The following is an 8,185-nucleotide window of genomic DNA, read 5'->3' as shown; positions in this document are numbered from 1 at the left end:
TAGTGTGCTAGCACAACGGAATAAGCTGCACGACCTACGCACACATGCGAACGCGGTGTGGCTAGCAGATGACGCAAGGAGCGATGCACACCACGGGGTTTCGTCCGCTCGCCGCTAGGTGCCGACTCTGCTCGATCTCGTGGCCAAAGAGATTTGAGCACTGGCGTGGCTCTCTAGTAAAACACATATTTGCCAAGCATGCAGTGGACCTGGGTTCAATTCCGCCTCCGACCCACGATTTCTTATTATTTGCATTCGTCGCGATTTTTCGCTCACAACCAACGATGCCGACAGCAGAAATTCTGCGAAACGAGTTCTTTAAAAGAAGACGCGGTGGCTCGTGCTTAAGATGCTCAGGTTACATATGGGTGGCCACATGGATACGCTTTGATTAGCGTAAAGAACTTCTACTGTATCTCTCTCACGGATTTCACCTAGACTTGGGATTACCAGGTGTCGCAAGAGGCTCGACTGTATTTGAAATGCGATAAAACTTTGGTTTGATTTTACGGACGCATAAGTTCCACTGTACAAAGTCGGAACATGCCTTCGTAATATTATTGCGATAGCAATTATATGGACACTCTCGGCGGATTTTTGCCGTCGCCGTCATGTCCCGGATATCTATATGTATTTATATATAAATAAATGCCATAAATAAAAATATACAGAAGAAAAAATTTCCGAAGCGCTCGACCAGGGTTTCGAACGTGCGACACCTCGCACCGCAGCTCGCTGCCTTAGACAATTACGCCATCCCTCATTCGTTCTCCAGAATACTAACGGTTGAATACAAACGCACGCGGCGTCGAGTGAAACGCACGGAACGCCACGCGAGGCGAAATTAAAATTATGCGAGACGCGGGCCATGCTGCACCGTTGCCCGCGCTGCGTTTGCGTCGTATTGCTGGCGGCCCACGCTAGTTTTCCATTTTGGGGTTCTAGCACCACTACGCGTGTCCAGTCGTCAGGAATAAAGTGCGTCCCGTGCCTCCTGGTGGCGCGGGCTAGTGGGAACGCTTTGGCTCTTGTAGACTTATGACACAGGAGGGGAAAAACGAGACGGCTGAGCCAGAATCACAGTATATATGTTACACCGCGACCAGAACCCCGAGTCTAAAATTACAGCGCAAATGCACAAGACACCCACGAAGAAAAGAAACGTACGACACAAGCGCTGACTAACCACTGCTTTATTCTTTGATACGCCAATGCAAATATAAGCCCAAGGCAAACTTACCGCACATGCGCACACAACAATAGGTCTAAACCAAAACGTGTAGCTAGGATGATAGTGTATTACATGCGCTCGAGGAGGAGGAAGTTATAACTTTATTCCGAGTCCTGCGAGTTGGTGGGGCGGGCCGATGGCCCCGCCTAGGAGACGGCCAGGAGTCCTTGAACCCTGGCGGCTTCCTCGGCCCGCTGGACGGCCCAGAGCTGATCCTCGAGGGCGGAGCTGAGCAGCGCTCGATGACAATAAATTATATTCAGATGGGTGCAGGGACAAAGAAGTAACGAAGAAGTAAGAAGGACAAAGAAGTGTGCTTGCGCTGTAATTTTAGCCTCAGGAATATGTACCAACTAGAGCCAAATGAAGTTTTATCTAAGTGACCAGAATCGACGCCCGCACGGAACGCAAGCCATGGCTTCACGTGCTACTGCCAAGCGCCGTCTTTATTTTGTTGTGTTGAAGTCGCGCGCTCTGCGGTTTTGTTTGCCGCCTAAAGGAAGGCGCTGCAGGGCCTTGGGACAACGCGAGTGCAAGAGAGTCCGAGAGTGTATTGCGTTGTGCGCATGCGTCCTGGCGGCTCGCACATTTCTTGAGTCCCCAATTCTAAAACTGTCCAGTGTTTCACCGGAGTTGGGATGTGCGCCTTCGACTTGTACTTTGACATACAGGGCATGGTCGACCGTACTCACGCAATTATCTCTTCAGGGGGAGTTTTGTACGCCTCGTGCTTTCACCGCAAAGCTTGCGTTGAAGCTATACGAAGGTCACTTTTCTCGCTGCATCGGCCGCGTTTGTGTAAGGAGGGATCTGCTAGCTAGAGCCAAAGATGGGGTTAGTTGAAACAACTGTGAAAGTTCGCGCTCGTGCTATGTATACCTGTGCGTTTTTTTCGGGCCTCCTTGTTCGTTTTGAACAGCGCGCTGCAAGTGTCGAGCTGTGACATTTGTGTTCGCACTCGCCTTGCGTGTTTTCTTTTCCTGCGTCCTTTGTGCTTCAGCAGCGCGCAGCAAGTTTCTAGCTGCTTGCCGTTCTTCCTGTGACATTCTAATTTCTTGCTATCGCATTCATTGCTTCGCCCCTGAGGCGAAACTGACTTTTTATGGTAATCAGGAATTCAATCACCCTTATTTGTTCGCACACAGAGTAGATCAACTTGTTTTCTGAAAAACGGTGAACTGCAATGTGCTTAGAACGACAAGAAGTTAAATATATTCCGATTACATTTTTCATTAAACTCCAAAGTTGTGCGCTAGCTGCTCCCGTTAGAAAGCAAAAACAACATGTATCCTTATTTTAGCCATGTTTCAATGTACAAAAGCAGCTTATAGTTCCTTTAATCGACACGCATGCGCACGTAAGATCAATGTTAAAGGCTAGTCTGTGTCATACTACCCGATAAAATGACATAACGCGATTAATGTTCCCAGCGACGCAAGACACATCCGGGCCATCGCCACTCCTCGCTAGTATTCGCTTCCACACTGTTAGGGTACGCTCTGGCTTCGCCTATTTCTTAAGCTGAGACGCAGGAGCTCCATCCACACCACAACACGACACCGCTTGGGCGAGATGACTTTCTCGAAGGGTGCCGGGGATGCCCTGCTCGGCGCTGAGGTCTTGGAGGGAAGAAGGTCTCCTCGGTGCACCGTAGCACTTCCTTGCACGGCGCCTTACAGGGCACTCGCCCTCACCCCTCATGACCATCAGCTGGACGGTCTCCATGAAAAGGCAGAGCGACACTGGCCATTCTTTCTTGCACGTGTAGCATAACCCTATTCCAAACGTCAGCATTACGTATTGCGAAATTTTCAACCATGGAGTCGTCCATTTTCTCAGAAGCGTCGGTGCAGAGACGAGCAACTACTTCGTAACAAGTGAGAGCAAACCGGTCAATGAGTGACGTTACAGTAGAAGGCAGCGCTGGCTGAGATAGAGGCAGCGTCTGCGTTTCTCTGTCGCAGGCGGCCACATTCTTTCGATTGGCCGCAGTTGCCGTCGAGAAGACGCGCGAAGTGTCCCACTTTCTCGTCAAAGAGTTCTTCACTGAGTTTTCTCTCCTCGGAAACGGCGAGTTGAGAGCGTCGAGCAAGACGTTCTCGCTAGCAGAGACAAAAACTTCCCTCAGCTCTTCCGCGGTCGCTGTCGTTTCAATTTTTGACGCAGCCCATTGGTACCCTCGGCAGTTTTTTTCAGGGGGTAGTATGCGGTACACGGCACAAAGGTCAGTGCAAGCCCATCCTTCCTGAAGCGACGTTTCGCACGCGTGGCGGCGCACTAGTCTTCGTCTTTCGATGGCGGGCAGGTGAAGAGTTGTCACGGTTTCTTCGATGCAATGCAGGCGATGACGTGTGACTCGTTCCACGCAACTGCACGTGCTGCGAGGAAGTCTGTCAAGGGTGTAGGTACACTCACTACGGCGGCGCCGTTGGTTTTCAGCATCCCATAAGCTTCGGGAAAGTCTAGATGGAATCGTAGTTGTTTTACGGCTTCGTGGAACGCAGCGCATCTGACATGCTGCTTTGTTGTCCTTTTCAACGCTAGTGCTCTTCGCGGATCCCCGGTTGTAGCCATTGTTCTCTGTCGGGTGACGTCCGCCTGAGGCCGAACACTGTTCACGGCTTTGGAGTTGCGGTGAAACCCATTCATGCGACGCGTAGCAATGTTCCGCGCGTGTTGCGTCCGCCGTGATATGCTTTGTAGAGAGAATGGACCACTTACGGTTGGCGTCGCGGGCAAATGCGTCGGGTGCGGGGCTTTCCGAAGTTGGTTTCATCGCGTCATTCAGCGGCGCATCCGCTTGAATAGCGGATGATTTTGGTTTTGGGGACACGCGAGCGACGGGACCACTGCGCAGCACTTGTAAGGACTGGAATCTGGGAAGTTGATCTTTGTACACGTGCGTGGCACTGCATTTGATGGCCTGATCCGCAGTCGCAAAACGCGACCGGCACTGCTGGCCGATCAAGTAAGGCACAGGGTCATCAGCGTTGCACAAGCCCGAGATTTTGATGATCGGCGCGCTGCCTCCAGAATCTGTCACCTCGGTCTCGTAGACTTCAATGCGAACCGAGTACTCATCGGTGAAGCTGCCGTAGTCGTCCTCAGGTTCAAGCGTGCTGCGGCTGCCCATGGCTGCACAGTCAGAAAGTGCGGAGACCAGGCTCAGCAGCAATCACAAACCGAGAACTAGGTTCTTCTTCTTTTCGTACTGGCACGCGTTTGGCCGGAGAAGGAGCAGCGTTAAGATAGGAGGCGAAACGAGAATAAAAGCAACAGCTGCATGAAGCTTGAATATTTTATCCGGCAGAGGTAACTGATTGTCTTTTGGAATGGAGTTATACATCAAAGAGTAAATTGGAAACATTTTGCCGTAGTCATCAAATTGGACTATGATATAGAGGTGACGTAGATAATAATGTAATATAAGATGTTGACTTCTACTCTTCTTTGGTAGTTCCTTGGACCACTCTGTACGCTGCACAGGTCCACAGGAGTGATGCAGAACTATCGGTAAATTGCCTATCGATAGCATTGATGGTGTAAACAAACTATCGATAGTACTACTATAGACAAACTATCGATAGTCCAGTCAGTAGTACCATCAGTAATATTGCTAGCGATATTACTGGCACGCGTGTTTATTGCTTTGATTTGATGTATTCGGGTTTCACCAACAAAGATTATTCGAAGCGTTTGATTGTTTTCGCGATTGTTTCAGGTCATTTTGCTAAGATTACGCGCTAGACGCGAATAGTCAAGTTTATTCGAGAGCTTACGCGAGTACTAGCGCTAAAAGGTTCGATGACTGATGTATAAAAGACGAAGCGTTCCACCGATCATCAGATTACTCGACGGCCAATGACTGTTCTCGCCGCTAGCAGTGTGCAGCGTGTATCGCTTGTGTGTTGAGTTTTAATTTTATGGGCACAAGTTCGCCTAAATAAAGGGCTCCGTATTTCCCAGTCTTTCTGCAGCATTCTTCACCCTTACAACCACATGACAAACTATCCATAGTGGTGCGAATAATGATGATGTTGCTGATGGCCATATTGCCAAAATATTTGCGGTAGCCTACTATCAGCTTCGCTTAATGTATGAGCAATTTTCGGCGAGAGAAATAAATTATATCAGCTGTGAAAATGGCGGAGTATGTCCATTAATAAATTCATATTTAAAAGCAACCAGTTACACCTTACGATTAACAAACTTAGTTCTTCATAATTTTTTTTGAATCATAAAATGCAATACAAATTTGAAGCCACGCAGTTCCACCACATGTAACGGCTTCCTTACCGCTACAGCTGAACAGTTTGACTTTATGATCGTGCGTCAGCGACGCACTCTGGTGAAGAACACAAGCATGTCAACTTTCTTGCCCTTGAGACTGTTCCTCCGGCTGCACTGTGTAACACGCGCGCGGGGACCCAAGTTTATGCTGCAATAGGCACCGTACAGTCGAGTTTTCCAGTGCGACTGCAGCGCCAGAATGCAAAACCTAGCGGACAAAAAACGCAATAATGAGACGGGGTTGCTCTAAATGGAACGCGATGTGCGCGTCTCCCTCTCTGAATGAATGGACGGACTGCGGCCGGGATACACGGGGGACGCGTTCGCGCGTCTGTTTTCTGCGTGCCCCTAACGGCCAATGCCAGCGAACTTGGGACGGGCCAGTGCGAGCAACGCAGCTCCCTCTGGTCAGTGTACGGTGCCTATGAGTTCGCGTTGTTGATTTTATACTGTCAATAGTACTTACTGTCGATAGCGCTATCGATAGTATTTTTTACCATCGATTGTTCGATAGTGACTCCGCTATCGATAGTATCGGTAGTACCATCGATAGTTCTGCATCACTAGTCCACAGCCAATAGGAACGATAGAAGTCCGTGAACCTGTGTTCAACCGGGCCTTGTCTGCTCAGCGTTTGGATGGCGTCTGCACGCCCGCCAAGAACCTCGCTTCTTTCGCAAAATCGAATTTTATTTTATAGGTAGCGTTTTGGCGACTCCGTCAGCGCTATTTAAAATGCATTCACACGACAGGCAGCCCTTCGCCACAATTCATCACCTTTCAAAGAACCGAGGTACCCACTAGGCGTCTTTAAGGCAATAGACGCACCTACCTAGCTGCACATTTGTTAATGCTGTGGCTCGGGATTATTATTATGGCCGAGCCCTTTGTAATGTGAGGCAAGCTTTAAAGGGCCTCTAAACCACCCAGAGGTCGAAATTTAGTTGTGGCGTTGCAGTTGTGCACGAGACTACAGCGAACGCTGGTGGAGTTTCTCGTTTCGCTCTTTACTTCGCTAGGCTGCGTTCGTCGGCTCGTCTATCCACCTCTCCGAGTGCCCTTCGTCAGCGTCCGAGATCGAAACGCATGAAGCGCGCACATCTGCTAGCAGAAAACAGGCTCTTGTTCGCCCACTGACAGCGTCTCCAGCTCGGGACGTCACCTAATAATACAGGTGACGTCACGGCGGCTGTTGTCGACAGAGCAAAGGCGCGAAGAGGAGCAGGCGAGCGTCTGTTGGTGGTTAGTGGCCCTTTAAAGGGACACTAAAGAGCAAAACGATTTTTCTCGCATTAGTAAAGTAGTCTTCCACGATACCAAAAACACCACGCTTGCTGCGAGAAGACGCTTAATAAGGGAGAAAACGCGCAAAAAGAAAATACAGGTGGCGACGCCACCTTGGAATTCTCACACCATTTGCCGTGACGTCACATATTTTTGACGGCGCCTGCTTGGGCCTACGTAGTTGCTAATCGGTTAAATCGAAGTACATTGTCCTCTGAGGGGTCAAGATACTTGACATAAGGAGTTTGTGGAAATTTCGTCGAGCCAATGGCGCCAAAATACTTTAAATGGTCTTTGAACTCTTTTACGTCACGAATTACAAAGTTCGGCGCGAAATTTAAAAATGAAACTTTGAACTTGGTTTTCTCCTCTAATAAACCTATGGTAGTGAAATAAACTACACAAGAGTTCTCTGAGCACACTTTCTCAATCTAAACCAATTCATTGTTTCTCTTTAGTGTCACTTTAACCCACAACTCGTTACTCAGTTCACAATGTATGACACCTAGTGGGATTTTACTCATCTGTCAGGCAATATTATATCTGTGTCACGGACGGCGATTTTTGCGTCCCGGCGTCACGGCGAATTAACGGGCGCCGCTCTTCCCCGCTGACGGGCGGGAGCCGCGTACTCTTGAAAAGAGCCGGGAAGTGCTGAATGGGGTGTCCTTCTTCGAACGTCGCCGCTGACGATTGATCCTTTGTACCTACGGCGGCGGCGGCAGGATCTTGCAAAGGCCGCGAGGTACTCCGAACAAGCTTTTGACTTCAAGACGCTCCGGCTGAGAGCCAAGCAAACTGACCGTTCCCACGGGAAAAACTTCTGGTGGACAAGCCGTATGGCAGCACCCCAACAGATTGTCGCCCTCGCTCAGTTGAGGACCCTCTCCTAATTAAAAGGGGGTGTGGTCAGTGTAATTTTAGGGCGGAGTTTCGAACGATGAAACGCGCATGATTGGACCCAGGTAGAGGTCCCTTGTTCCCCCAGGAAAAGGATGAGGGGACACGAGGATGATTTAAGTGCACGATTTGGCCCTGCTAAGCAGTCTAGTCGCTTACCAACATGGTGTAGAAGCAGATCAACAAGTATCTCTTCTGGAAGTTTTAGTGTGGCTCTGTATCGGCTGGCCACCTAACTTAGCCGTTCGTCTAGTTGTGACGAGAAAGTAACGTCTGCATCGTAGACATCGGAGCTTCCTCTCGGGTTAGCTCAACCTGCCCGAGATCGCCTTCAAGCACTAGCCTCCCGGAAACACCAGCGTTGCAACACCACCGACATCGCAGTCGTGCCAGAACTCTCTTCGACTTCTCGCATCCGATCGTCGTGGACGCAACGCTGCCGGTCATCACACGTATGCCTTCACCTGTTTATCCCTTCGA

This window comes from Rhipicephalus sanguineus, chromosome 8 (genome assembly GCF_013339695.2).
Source record: "Rhipicephalus sanguineus isolate Rsan-2018 chromosome 8, BIME_Rsan_1.4, whole genome shotgun sequence".
NCBI lineage: Eukaryota > Metazoa > Arthropoda > Arachnida > Ixodida > Ixodidae > Rhipicephalus > Rhipicephalus sanguineus.
Note: the sequence above shows the minus strand (reverse complement) of the source record.